The sequence below is a fragment of the Urocitellus parryii genome, chromosome 11 (assembly GCF_045843805.1).
Source record: "Urocitellus parryii isolate mUroPar1 chromosome 11, mUroPar1.hap1, whole genome shotgun sequence".
Classification (NCBI taxonomy): domain Eukaryota; kingdom Metazoa; phylum Chordata; class Mammalia; order Rodentia; family Sciuridae; genus Urocitellus; species Urocitellus parryii.
Window position 1 is genome coordinate 105,813,404 of NC_135541.1, and position 14,889 is coordinate 105,828,292.

Here is a 14,889-nt window from a genome sequence, read left to right on the forward strand (position 1 = left end):
CTTGAAAGGTGAGAGTTATGGGCAGCTGTTGCAGCCGGGTGAGATTCTTGCTGACAGGTATCAGGCTGTTATTAGCATCCTATGTTCTAAATTAAAGGAGAAGACCTATCTTTGAAGATATCACGGAGCTGTGGAAGCTTGGTGGAGATGGGGTGGGGCACTGGAGGACCCAAGCTCAACAAATAAAATCATCCTGAAGGACTCTCTCCCTAAGCATTCATTACTCTTTGCTGAACTTGATATATTGGTATATTTCAGGTGGGGTTATCATGGTGACGCTAAAGACCTGATGTCAAAAGCCAGTCCTGAAATTCGGTGGTGTTCAGAAGTTGTGTGACTTGATGCTCCCTGTACCCCAACCCAAATCAGACTCCACAAGTTCAGTAGAATAACTTAGGAGATTTGCACAGAAAACCTGGAGTTGAGTTTTGGTTCTACTACCTACTAGTGATATGATCAGTGAACCTTGCTAAGCTATGGTTTCCTCACTCTAAAATAGAAGAGTAATAATAATACTTGCCTTACCTAATTGTTGGGGAAAATAAAATGAAAATTTCTTTGCACTTTAGGGAATTGTATCAATTTGGGTTTTTAAGTGATAATGGCTCATACTGAGCCGTTACTATGTGCCAGATATTCTTTGTAATATGCATGATCTCATTTACCCTCCCCATGATCCTATGAGATAAATATGATAATCAGGCCCCTCTTACAGTTGAGGAAGATGAAGCCTAAAATCATCCATTTAATAATGGATGCAACTTCACACATATTATCTTCCACAGATTATTTTTGTGGGTGCTGGGGGGGGTGCTGGAGAGAGAACCCAGGGCTTGGTCCATGCTAGGCAAGTGTTCTACTACCGACCTACCACCCCAGACCACATATTGTCATTCCGACATTTCCTTTCCGATATCCTGTCATTCCAAATCAAATATAACCAGCCTCCAATAAAATTCACTATCTCCTCTTAAACCACAGTCTTGCCTTTAACTTCACTGTTTGCCAAAGTCGCCGTTCCTCCCACACCCCTGGCTTGAAATCTCTGGCTCTATTGGATTGCTCCCTTTGGGGCTCAAGTGGCCCCCTGGCCATCCAGCTTGATCCTCCAAATAGATCTCCATCCTTTCCTCCCAACTCCTTTGTCTCTACCATGAGTGGAACCCCAGGTCCTCAAACATGGATGGTGCAGTGGTTTTCCTGATTTGTTTTTCTAGCTTTACTCCATCCTGCATCCCCCCTGGCTGATCGGTTCTAAAATATCACTTTCATCAGTCACTTGCTTTGTCAAGAAGTTTCAGCTGCCTTTGGGAGAAGGCCCGTGTTCCTGACTCTGAAGCTGTAGGCCGTCCATGGCCGGGTCCCACCCCACTACCCAGCGCCACCTCCCTCCACCCCTGAGGCACATCTAGGGCTCTCCTGCCTTCACACTTCAGCTCACAAACTTTCTCTTTTCCTTTGTGGCCTTTTCCCCCTTTCTATTTACCGAAGGGCAACTCTCTAAGAGCCAAATCAATACCTTGCTTGACTTCCTGATTCCAAAATAATATATCTATTTTTCCAAATCGGTTCTTACCGATGACTCTTATATTACTCTCTGGGCTGTGTTTACTACCATTGTTAGTTAATCATTCACAAATAATGTGTTATCTCACCTTTGTGCTGGAAGGAGATGGATGGAAAATGTGCCTTGTATTTCTTCCTCTCCGACACACACAGCACCAAAGACCTACCTTTGATGGCAGCCAAGCACTGTGTGGCACGGTGGGGACGTGGGGCTGAACAAGACATGGTAAGGGGCTCACAGGCTAATAGAGAAGCTCCATATGCGAACAGATCATCACCATCGGATATTCAACAACTAGTGAAGACACGCCTCAAGGATTCTGGGAGCATGGACAGACGCACTAACAACTCCCTGGAGAAAGACAAGGCCTCACAGAGCGTACCTCCCGCAGACTCTTCAAGGATGCTTAGAAAATAGCAGCTCTTAAGGTGGAGAAAGGCTTTTGAGAAACAGAGAAAACCATGTTCAAAGGCCCAGAGGCATCTGATGTGAGGCCAGATGAGAGAAGGAAGCAAAGCTCTTGGAAAAGAACCAGGAGAGGGAGATGGACAGAATCTAGAGCACAAGGACCTGGTTATGCAGGGGAGATGGGTGCTGATCCCGTGAGGCAGGAGGAAGCCATGAGAGGTGAGAGGCGAGGAGGTGACACAGCCAGATTTGTATTTTAGAAAATTAACTTGAGCTGGGTGCGGTGGCACTTGCTCATAATCCCAGTGACTTGGGAGGCTGAGGCAGGAGAATCATAGGTTTAAGGACCATCTCAGCAACTTAGTGTAGCAAGAGCCTGTCTCAAAATAAGAAAAAAAAAAATAAATAAAAAGGGCTGGGGATGTGGCTCAGCAGTAAAGTGTCCCTTGGGTTCAATCACTAGTCCCCCCCCCCCCAAAAAAAAAAAAAAAAAGAAAAGAAAATGAACTTTGGCAGCAGCATGTACATAGTGATTGGAGGGAGATACAGCAAGAGATTCTGGGGGTCTGGACCAAGGCCAGGATAATGGGAACAGAGAGGTCTGTGTTAAGAGGAGAACAAATATTGGACGTGGTAGACCACTGGGTGCGGTGAGTGAGGGAAAGGATCGTCACTTACCTGAGAGTCTAGCACTAGGGAGACCCTCCTTACCAGGGTGGAGAGTGCAGAGGCAAAGACAAGTGCTGCTGTCACTGTCCTTTGGGCGGGTTAAGGAATGAGACAGATGGGGATCCATTAAAAGCCCCAGGAGAACATGGATAAGGAGAGGTTTCTGGGCAGGTAAATATTTCTAGTGCCTGCCTATCTCAGAACTTGGCACACGGTGGGTGACTTAGCAAATGTTTGTGGAGGAATGAAATGACCTCACGGGGCAGGCCTGCACGCAGTACTTGATGGACTACACCCCCAGGTAAAACCAGGCCCTTATTTTCATGACAAAGGGTATAATATGAACTAGGGCTTCTGGTGATGTGAGATTGCACAAGCCCTGAGGGACCTCGGACAGTCAGGGCCGGGCCTGGTTGGCACAGACACTCTGCCTTCTCTGACCAACACCCTTCAAGGGACAGTATGAACCAGGGAGCCACAGTGCAGATCCCTGGCCTGGCTTTGATGTCTGACCACACAGACCCTGCATGTGGCCTGGGAGGTTTCTCTCAAAGACACCGGAAAACAATGGGTCTTAAGGGCCAATAAACGTTGATGTTAAAATAAACAAGACATAGATATTTAGTACGTTTGTTCTTTTTTACCTGAGAAATATGAAATTCATCCCGATACATCTTAACTTATTCCAAATGTATATAAATAGCCCTTTTCTGGTCTCTTATAAATAACATCCTAAATGTATCCCAGGAAATTGGGTATGAAGGACGGGGAAAGGATGGAACGAGGGAGAAAAGAAGAAGTGGAAGAGAAAAACAAAAGCCCAACAGAGAGACTTAAGAAATGGCCCGATTCCCGCAGTACATTCCAGGCCTTTCAGCTTAAGTCAGCAGACCCGAGTGACGTCCCGGGACGTGGAATTCTAAATGTTAGTGGACATGTTTCACGGGGACAGCACAAAGCCATTAATTTCTTTGGCATTTTTAGCACTTCATTGCTGTTCCCAGGATGTTCAAGTTAATAGAAAATTTGCAAGCCAAGGATATTTCATGCCTGCATAACTCCAGTTAAAAAACACAGTATTAGGCAATATTTAGAATAGGTATAGACTATGTTTACACAGGTCCAGTAAGTGCTATTTAAAAGATGAGAAATGCATTTTTCTCACTTTGTTTTTACTGTTACCAGACGCTGATCACTATAGCAATATCATGTTCAAGGGTACATTTCCATCCACGATGTAAATGCCACTCAACGCCATGATAGACCTTCCATGACGATGCAGAAAGGAACGAAATAGCACGTGCTTGAAGTACAGAGGGCAAATTGGCAAATTTTATTGTATTGATGACAAGCATGAGAGGTAGTCTATCCAGAAGTACCTGTTTTCAGGTACTTTATTATATATTTCGGTACTGATTATAAGGCATCTCCTCCCCCATTCTTTTCTTAAAGTCGTAGGCTGTAGATAGATTTATCTTCTAGCAGAATTTACCCATTTTTATAGATTAAAAAAATCCAATAAGGGTTGAATAGTTAGTATCCTCCTGGTAGCAAGTGACGGAAAATCTAATACAAATGAACTTAGGCAAAAATGGAATTTATTGGCCCGTGTACATGAGACAGTGGGGAAGCATCATTTTAGATGTGGCTGGATTCAAAGTTCAAATAACGTCCCCCCTTCGATGGCTCTCTGCCACCCTTTTTTTTTGGCTTCTCTCCTAGACTCGAAGTGCAAATGGTGGAAAATGGCAGAGCCCGCCTTGGCTTCTGGAAGAGCGTAAGTGCCTGCTCCTGGCCCAGAAGTCTTATGCATTTCATTGGCTCTCGTGACCCTCCTTAGAAGGTGCTGGTGGCTTAGTTAGGTCACAGGCACCTCCCAGGGGAGCCAGCGTTTCCCTCCAAGCACTGGGGCTGTGTTGAGAGAACTGGGGTACCACGCTGCATGCACAGAAGGAAATCCCAGAAAACAACTGTGGCCTTGCCATGTTCTGTGTATTTAAATTAAAAATTGAAAACATCATTTTTCTCTCCCAGGCAAAGTCTTTTCCCATCTCAAGGAGGAGTTCCCAACAGGGAATTATTATATTTTTTTTAAAGGATTGAGGGAAGCTGAATGAAGCCTGTGGGTGGACCCCTAGGTGTTTGTTTCCTCCTCTATCTTCCATTGTCACCACCAGCCTCTCATCAAATCTCTGCAGCATCTTCTCCAGAACAAAGTGTCTAACCAAGATGTCTCTCGGATTCCTTGAGAAGCGCTTCATGGAGTCTGACCTTCTTCACTGGATCCTGAAATTTTCCGTTTACATTTCCACCTCCCTGACACACCAGCCTGACGATTTGGGTGTCACCTCAACCCCCTTCCAAGTTTGCTTGTGTTTTTCGTTCGTTTGTTTGTTTGCTAGGGAAAGTCAAATTCTGACAGCTGTGTATGATATTATTTTTCACCCAGATGTTGGGCCAGCACAGCAGAGAAGTCAGAGACTTGAGTATTATCTCACGGCTCCGCGTACATCCATTTCTTTTTCTCATTCTTTGGAGCCCTTCAGATTCTTTCAAAGTTAATTCCCCACTCACTTCCCTTGTCGTAAATGTGAATTATGCAGCCATCTTCCTCAACTGTGTCCCCCAGATTTTACTCTATCACTGGGCAGAATCCATTTGCCGGATGAAAATCTATGTTCCTCAAAAAACTGCTGAACACGCCTGTGTAATCAGGCATGCTAAGTGTCAGGAGGAGGAGTCGGTGCTGCAAGCACAGGGTGATGTCAGGGAGTTATTCCCAGGGGCACGGCATGTCCTTGCTGCCAGCAAATCTCTCAGGCCATTCAGAAATCCTCACTGCATTCAGGCAAAGGTTCTGCTGCGACTTTTGGAAAACTGCACAGATCGGCTTCTCTTCCTATTTATCCAAAATCAAATAAATGAAAAAATGGACTTTTCTGTATTTGCCATAGATGCATCTCCATCTTTTCTCATGCAGTCAAAAGGTCTTCGTTAGAAATGCAGAAAAGAGGAAGACACCAATACCTGTCACTGTATCTATAAATTGTAAATTGTCTCAGTTATGTATTTCTTGAACACATCACTCCAGCACTTGGTCGCTTAAAACAACCACCATTTTATTAGTTCTTGATTCTCAAGGTCAACCATTGGGACTGGAACCAGCTGGTCTTTTCTGGGACGGGTTTCGCCAGAGACATTCATGTGGCTGTCATCATCTGGCAGCTCAGATGGGGTCTGGCCTCCCTCGTATGTATGGGGGTTGGTGCTGGCTGTGAGCTAGGTCACTGTCTCCAGAAGGTTGGCTTGGGTTTCTTCACAGGGTGCCAGAGAAGTTCTCAGCAACAAGAGAGTCCAGCCCAGTTGGCAAGTACACGTCAAGTCTCTGCTTCTGTCAAATTTGCTAATGTCCCATCAGCCAAAGCAAGTCATGTGGCCAAGTCCAGAGTCGGTGTGGGCAGGAACTATCCAAACGCGTGGGGCGGGAGGCAGGACCCACGGATGACCATCACTATTAAAGTCTATCACCTATGTTAAACGTCTGGGGTCATTTCATTTCTTTCCTGAAAAATGAGATTTACCTGGAAATGTGTCAGGGCCAGCCTATTACCAGGAGGAACATCTGTCAGAGATTTATAGATACAGAGTAGCAATATAAGCTTTTTATAGATTTTTATTGGCACCAAAGAACATAATCCATGCGTGGAGGCAATATCCCAGTTATAAAATCAAACTCACTTAAAAAATGGGAGTCTTAGCTGGGCGTGGTGGTGCATGCCTGTGATCCGAGCCTCTCTGGAGGCTGGGGCAGGAAGAATGCGAGTTCAAAGCCAGCTTCAGTAAAAGTTTGGTGCTAAGCCACTCAGTGAGACCCTGTCTCTAAATAAAATACAAAACAGGGCTGGGGATGTGGCTCAGTGGTCAAGTGCCTCTGAGTTCACTCCCTGGTACCTACCTCCCCCCCCCACCCAATGGAATTCTTTAGTTCAAAAGGAGCAAGATGTTCCGATGTGCTACAGTATAATAGGGTAACGATAGGTAATAATAATGTACTTTATTATTTCAAAAAGAGAGAAGAATTGAGGGCTGGGGTTGTGGCTCAGCGGTAGAGCACTCACCTAGCATGTGTGAGGCCCTGGGTTCAATCCTCAGCACCACATAAAGATAAATACATAAAATAAAGATATTGTGTCTAACTATAACTGGAAAAATAAATATTAAAAAAGAGAGAAGAATTTGAATATTTTCACCATAAAAAAATGATAACTGCAGTTGATAGAAGTGTTTGCCGTGATTTAATCATGAAAATTTATACAGGTCTCAGAACATCACACGGTATTCCATAAATATGGGCCACTTTTATGTTTGTATGTATCAGTTAAAAATAAATCTAAGACTTTAAAATGGGAGTCTAGGCATGTACCCAGTCCCTGCCTAGATATTTAATAGGCAGCAACACTTGGGGTCCTTCCACAGGACTTCCAGTACAGGTGAGACTTCTGTTGGGTCGCCCCAGTCCTGGTAAGAAGGGAGAGAAGAGGTGATTGACAGTTCACCGTCACTAGCATTTCCTGAGCATTTTTTCTCAGTCCCTTTGTGGGGTGTAAGTCTTGAACAACTCTGTGAGGTGGATAGTAATCTTTGTCCCCATTTGACAGATGTGGAAACTGAGGTTTAGGAAAGCTTACCTTACCCAAGTTCATATGGCTAAAGCAGAAGGGCTGGGTCCTGAACTCTGTCCGTAGAGCCTCAGTTGTTGTCTACTAAGTTGCGCTACTCATTCCACCACATGGGACAAAAGGGTGGGGTCCTGCAAGGGTGTCTGTCCTTGGCCCAACATGTCAAACTATATATATATAGTCCTGTGTGTGTTGCTCCTTCTTGAAACAGCTTCCTCCCATCAGACTCCTGGACTTCAAGCCATGGACAGGGTTTTCATGGTGATTCCAGCCTCAGAATTGTGGATGATGAGGTTGATCACTTCTTAATTGAGCTCTGGGCCCCTTTCCCAGTAAAATCGCTCCTGCAAAGCTCTTGCCTGAGAGAAGTCAAAACCTCTCTCTCTCTTTACTCAGCTGTGAGGCAATGTCCCTTATGGTTTTTGGTGCAGTTGCTGCTAAGCCTGGCCCCTCTGGGTCTAAAGACATAAATAATCCTCTGTTTATGCCACGACTTTCCCATCAAACGGTGTAACTGAAGATCAGAGGTTTAGAATGACTGCCTCCCGACACATCTTCATAATGCAGTCAGCCCAGTGATACTAGTAGGTACAGAGGACCATTAGAGGTGAGGAAGGATGAGAAATGCTATTCTGGAATTAAGTCAATTTCTCATAGCCATTAAAAAAAAAGTCATAGCAAAATAAGTCAGTCAAGTCCCTGTGCCTCTGTGTTCTGTTCCCAAGTCCCTACCTCCCCCTTCAGGAAACTTGGCCTCCATTCTTCCTTCCCTTCCACACACCATGAGCATCATCCAGATTTTAAATTAGGTTTTTGTGAAATGAGGCCCCACAGATTTTTTTTTTTAACCATTGTCCAGTCATACACTTTTTGGCAAAGAGGAGCTAATAAGCAACAGCACATGTCTGAAAACTGTCCTTACACCTGCTTTGCAGGGAGATGGATTTAGCAGAAGAGAAGGCAGTGTTTAGCTAATTTTGAAGAAGAATAAATGCATTAGATGGTATTCAGTGGAACATGATTTGCATAGCATGTAAATTATATAGAATTGAATGCAGAAAACTCGGAGCTTTCTGATGGTGAATGGGTCTAATTTATAGCTATTTCCAGGGACCAAAACACTCTGAAACAATAACTGGAAGATTTACTTTGCATCTGACAATTTGTAGAACTTGCAAAATAGGTTAGGATCTCCCCCCCCCTTCTCCTCCTCCTCCTCCTCCTCCTCCTCTTCTTCTTCATTAAACCTCTTTATTAATACATTATAATTTTAAAAACATAGCACACTACTTTTTTTTCTAATTTTGCACCAAAGTTGTCAACCATGTATCATCTTGCCTCAATGTACAAGTTCTCAATTCATATTTATGTATTTATGAAATTTGCTGTTCTCAAAGTGGAAGAAATCCTAGAAAAAATTAATTATTTAACGAGTCTCAATATTCAGATTTGTGGTTGTTCGCTTAGAAACAGAATATAAATTTGGAGGCACATTTAAAATTTAACCAGAACTCAATGCAAATTAATATCCACATGGGCAATGTGCAGTCAGATGAAAAGAGATGAAAAGAACATCTTCAGAGAAGCTAGGACAGAGAATTTGCTTCACCACGAAGCTTGTTGTTCTGACTCAGTAATAGAACGAGGTACCTGGCAGGAAGGAGCCTAGATTCTGATTTCAAATCCAGCCTCAAAAGTACTGCTCAGAAGAAATTGGGAAGAAAGTGCCTGGAATTCTATTGAAGTAGGATTTGCAGAACATCTTAGGAATGCTTACAAGAGAATCTCTGAGTAGACAAAATGCACACAGATATTGGCCTCAAGAAATGAACCGTCCAGTGTGCGGTGGATGAACATCTATCAAACCCAGGGCAAAATGTGCAGGAAGTTTGGCACTCGGCAGAGACGATGGTTCTGCAATGTGGTGAATAGACTAAATGCCATTGAATTGCATATTTTGAAATGGGTTAATTTTATGTTATGTGACTTGTACCTCAATGTTTTAAAAACTGTACTGTGGTAGGGCACAAAAGGAGAAATAAGAAACCTCATCTACTTGGGAGTCTTTGCCCATCATCTGAAGAAAAGAAGGCTAACACTTGGACAGGGAGGGCATCTGAGTGAATATCTTGGTTCTCTTTCTGTTTTACTTGAGGACATCTGGTCTTTTGAAAACTTTGCCATTGTCTGGCCATTCTGGGTCAGGACACAAGTGCTCCCAAGAGCCCACAGAGAGTTGGAGGCCACAAAAGTCTCATCTGACCATAATACCAGAGTCCTGGAGGGAAAAGGGCATTAGATTTAAAAACAACTCTGCTTTTATTTTGCTGTGTGGCCTTGGCCAAGTTAATTAACCACTCTGAAATACTGTTTCCTCACTAGCAAATTGGGGGCCATAAAAACTATCTAAGATGATTTGGAAAAATGTTAATATCATACGCAAGGTATACTGCACAGAGACACCAATAAGTATTAGTAGCAATCCTTCCTTTCCTATCTCCCAGCCCCCCTGACTCAGTTGAAGTTCTCATCATAAAAGTCATTTCCTTTGCCAGGCATGGTGGCACATGTCTATAATCACGTCTACTTGGGAGGCTGAGGCAGGAGGATCACAATTTGAGGCCAGCCTCAGTAACTTAGGGAAACCCTGTCTCAAAATAAAATTTAAAAAGGGCTAGCAATGCAGCTTGGTCGTAGAGCATCCCTAGGTTCAATCCCCGTATTGGTGGTTGGGTTTCTGTGAGGCAGGAACAACTCTGGCCTGAAACATTCCTCTCCTGGGGTGACAATTGCCCTGGAGGAATGCTGTTCTCCTGACTTGGTCTTTTCCTGTGGAGGGACTGCACTCTAGCAGCAATCTGCAAAGGAAATGCAACCTACACTGTTTTTGTCCAGCTCATGAGCTGAAAATGGTTTTTAACATTTTTTTTTGAAATGGTTGAAAATAAATCAAAAAAAGAAAGGCTTTCTGGCACACAAAAATTTCAGATTTCAGCATCCATACCTAAATTTCTCTTGTGACACAGTCACATCCCGTCCGCCTGTGGCCGCCTAGGTACTGGGAGGGCAGAACTCTGTAGCTGCAGCACAGGCCCAGAGAGTGCCTTCTCATGCTTATTCTAGACTCAGGCATGTGACTTTCTTTGGTCAGTGGAATAATAACAAACCAGGCACAAACAGAGGCTTCAAAGGGCACTTACGAGCTTTTTCCTCTCTTGGACCCCCAGCAAGTTTGACAAGTGTGGGCCCACGTTAGCATGGGAGGGGTGAAGGAGGCCCTTGGAGGAGAGCCCATTTGTCCTAGGCAAGGCCACTATAGATAAGCAATGTCCAGCTGAGCTGCAGGTGCCTGGAAATGCACAGTGAGTCCAACACAGAGCAGCAGAACTACCTTGCCAACCAGGAGCGAAAAATAATCCAAGTTTGTTAAATCTCTAAGTTTGGGGATGTTTTGTTATTCAGCGTTAGCTAACTGATACACCTACTTAAAACTGCTCAATGCCTCTAACTGCCTCTGAAACTTAACATGCAAAGTCTTTCACCAGCTTCCCAAGCTCCACACCTCAGGTGAACCAGCCCACTCCAGCCATTGTTGTAAAAACAGGATCCCTTTCTTCACATGGTAAAAACATCCTTGCCTGGTACCCCAACTAGATCCTGAAATTTGGGCCCTGTTCTGTTTTCCCTGACCAGGGCCTAGTCTCCTTATCATTCAAATGTGTGTTTCCCTTCTCCACTTACACTCACCCTTTAGATCAGTTTCATACGTGGAGCTATGTCACATTGGGTCACGAGATAAGGGTAGATCGTCATGAGCAGAATTTGTAAAAGGTGAAACGGGAAGGGGAGAAATAGGACAGGGTGAAACAGACAGCATAAGGGTGAATCATGAGGTGAGAGTGAATCTTCAATGTGTGTATATTGATTTGCCCTGAAAAAAAAAATTGTGGGTGTAAACAAAAAGTTTGAAAACACATTCTTTAGAACATCTTCTGGCTACTTGAAGGGAATAGCCCCAAACCTACCTGGTCCTCACACCCACCCTCCCTGGGTGTTCCCAGGCAGCTCTCCCCTGGACCCTCCCCTTCTCCCCTGCCCGCCCCAGCTTCTCCACCCACAGAACCCTCTACCCCAGCAGGCCCCTCACCCTGTCACCCTGACGGGTTCCTGAGCATCACGCTCTCTCATGCCTCTGTGCTCCTGCAATTCCATTTGTCCTCTACCAATGACAGCCTTTCCTTCCTGATTTGGCTGGAAAATTCCTACTTGCTAGGGCTGGTGCATGATCATCCTCTATGGTTCAATCCTCAAGGCAGTCCGAATGGCACGTCCCCCAGGCCCCTGTCCTCCCAGCCCCTCCAGCTGCCTTCCCACACACACATCCGTGTGGTCGGACCCTACCAGCAGTGTTTCTAGAATTCAACTTTTGTTTCCCCTGTTTTTACTGGAGAGTCCTCTGGGTGCTCCTCTAGTGCCATGCATACAGCTGTCCTCACCCTCACCAATGACCGAATTACAGCTGTTGAATCTTCATGTGTATGGTCCCCTGGTGGCCTCCAGCACCTAGGTCTCTAGGACCGAGTCCTCTTTATCTCTGTGTCACCAGCACCTACAGTAGGGCCTGGCATCCATGGGAGCTGGCACTCAACTCCAGTTGAATTTGTCCCCTGTTTATTTTGGGAAGCACAGGTGGCCTGTGGGGACGAGATCCAGGGCCATGTCCGTGGGGAGACAATGGCCCAACGAATCAGACGGGAAAGAGAGGGCAAGCTGCCGGGCTAGGGCGCTGGAGAGGCCGGGTGAGCGGCAGCCAGGCCCACTTGGCCTCCTCAGCCATCCCACCAGCCATGTTCCCAAACACTTGAAGAACAAAGCAAACCGAAAAGGCCCCCAACCCTCACAACAGGAAGCCGCAGGAAACCACTGCACAGCCTCTTCTAAAGGGTTTTGTGTGCGTGCAACAACACGGAGATGAATAAAGAGTCATCAGAGATAAGAGAACACCCAGGAAAGACTCCAAAACCCGAGGGGAGCTGTTTTACCGATTGCCAAGAGGAGGAGAGGAGAGCAGAGAGGAGGAGCCCTGACAAGTGGCAAGAACATTTCTCCCGGATGATACCAAGGGACAGGAGTGAACGGGGATGCTGCAGGGAATGATCTAGTTTCATGAAGGTTCACTCTGGAAAGCTCACGTGTCCTGTGCTCCACACGACACTCACACAGGTGCTATTGGGGGACTTGTTCCACATCAGGCAGGTCCCAGTCACCAGGTTTCCAATAAAGGGCTCGTCGTTCATTAATTACCGGTAGAATGAATGGCTGCTGAGCACCGCAAGGGGAAAGACTGAAAATTCCATCCTAGGTGACACAAGTCCCAAGAAAGGGAGTGAATTTACTCCTGGGTGTTTGTAAACAGTGGCCCGGGATCTGGCACACGATCCTCTGGTATATTCCGATCATGTGGTATATGGGCAGGAGGGAGCAGAGGAAGAGGAATCAATGAATCACTTTTTTTTTTTAAAGCTCTTTTAGCCTTTCTCAAACAACCAAACCATTTTGGGATGAAAGAATAGCATCTCCTGAAATAGCCCAAGTGTGTACAGCACACTGTACAAACCACCACGATGCGAAGCAAAGAGTGGAAGGAGGGTGGGGGCAGGCAGAAGGGAGAGAGACAGAGAACACGTCTGTCTCTCTTTCAAGCCCATATAAGCCAGTTTCTAGAAGAAAACTGTCTAGGCGGGTATATGACCCAATCAACTTTGATTCAAAGCAAAATAAAGGTGAGACTCAAAGCCAGGAAGGAGTGGAAGTGATTTTGGACTCAGAGGTCACGGATGGATGAGATGAGTCTAAAAGAACATGAAATCCCTGTCAGTTCCTGGTAGCAGAGCCAGCTCCTGCTTTTTTAATGACTTGTATCATCGACTCAGGAAATGCAGGGATTTGAACCAGATGATGGATCAATCACCTCAATGGGATAAAATGCCTGAGTTCCACCAAAGTGTTGGGAAAGAGTAGCATCAGCCACAGAAAAACACGGTCAGGCACCTTCGGCCAAGCACCTTGAGCGAGTGTCCTGATGTGTGTGGGGGTCTCCTGGACCCAGTCCTGGGGTTCCAGACTCTTCTTCTCTTCCCAACTCCAAACAGTGTAGGTTGTGCGGGAAGATACTCCACTGCCTCTGAAATAGAGAGGGAGAAGGGTTACTCAAGGGGCCAGGACTTAGATAACGCAACTTAGGAAGGAAGGAAGGGAGCGATGGAATTAATAAGAAAACATTTTGAGTGCAGTGAATCAGGGCTTCCACCCAGACCGGCTGGTGGAAGAAAAGTCATCATTTTATGTGAGTTGTCTATTGACTACTGCCTTCAAAGGGGGTCTGTCCTGTCCCCAGCCGACCCCTAGGTTGTATCCCAGAGAGGAGGCTGGATGTCAGAGACAATCCCTAGGAAAGAAGCTCTCAAGCAATTCAGGAAGTTTGAAAAAGGACACGAGTACTACACGGCAACTATTTTAGACTCAGAAAGAACCTGTAGGAAGAGAAGATTCTGAGTCACAATCTTTGTACCTGTAACAGTTCGATGTACAGAAATAACTCACTCTGTATGAATTACATTGGTGTGTTATATATAGAACACACACACACACACACACACACACACACACACACGGTACTCTCTACTCTAGGCCTGGTTTCCTAACTCCGATGTCCCTATCCAAATACCTGGGCCATTTGAATATATGTACCTATAAACTAAGCCCTTGCCGTCATTCTCATGACCAATCTGGACGTCAGAGAGTAGGAATTTCTGGTCAGCCGACTGTGAGTCCAGCCCTGGCCTAGGCCTCCATTTGAATAACAAGCTTTGTGCATCATTGACTACCCTCATCATCCTGTGCTCCAGGATGGCTACTGGAGTTTCTATCTTGGGGACCCTCCTCCTGAGACCTAGTTTACATCACTTGCCTCCTGCTCCAGCTCCAATCAGGCCTCACTTCAGAATTCACTGGGGGGTTTGGATTTATGGCAGGCCTGTCCCCCTGACCCTCTCATAGTGTCTTATGCCAGACCAAACCATGGCCCTGAATCATTGCCTGGTCTCTGTGCCTATAGGCTGCTGGCACTGAGGCCTGTTGTACTGTGTATGTGTGTGGGGGAGGGGGAGAGAAGTCACTGGGGAGCAGGGGGAGAGCATGTAGGGGAGATGAGTGGGGAGGTGGCCATTCTTCGGAGACTTCCTCACATACACCTGTATCCCAGACAGCAGGCAGGGATGTCAGAGACAAGAACTAGTCCCAGAGCACCGGTCTGGCAAGATTATATAAAGTGTCAGTCAGAGGGGCCTGGTCCTAGGAAGAGGGACTGGTATCCTAGGCAGCAAACCGAGTGCTAAGGAGACCTGTAGATCAGGAAATGCCTCACGGGCAAGACAGATCCCTGACAGACCTGTGAGGCCGAGTTAGCTGCACTTGTCTTGAAGCCTGTCCCTGCCTCCAATCTGGCCCGTTCCCGTCTGCCCTGCCTCTCATGTTCACATCTGATTTTCTGAAGCACAGGTTTTG

The 14,889-nt window shown here is 45.7% G+C and overlaps 1 non-coding gene across 1 annotated transcript; it reads left to right on the forward strand.

Moving 5' to 3' along the window:
- Positions 1-14,337: 14,337 nt before the first annotated feature.
- Positions 14,338-14,470, forward strand: LOC113186687 (small nucleolar RNA SNORA42/SNORA80 family). Its single transcript, XR_003301326.2, has one exon. It is a non-coding gene; the product is annotated as a small nucleolar RNA SNORA42/SNORA80 family (small nucleolar RNA).
- Positions 14,471-14,889: the final 419 nt, after the last annotated feature.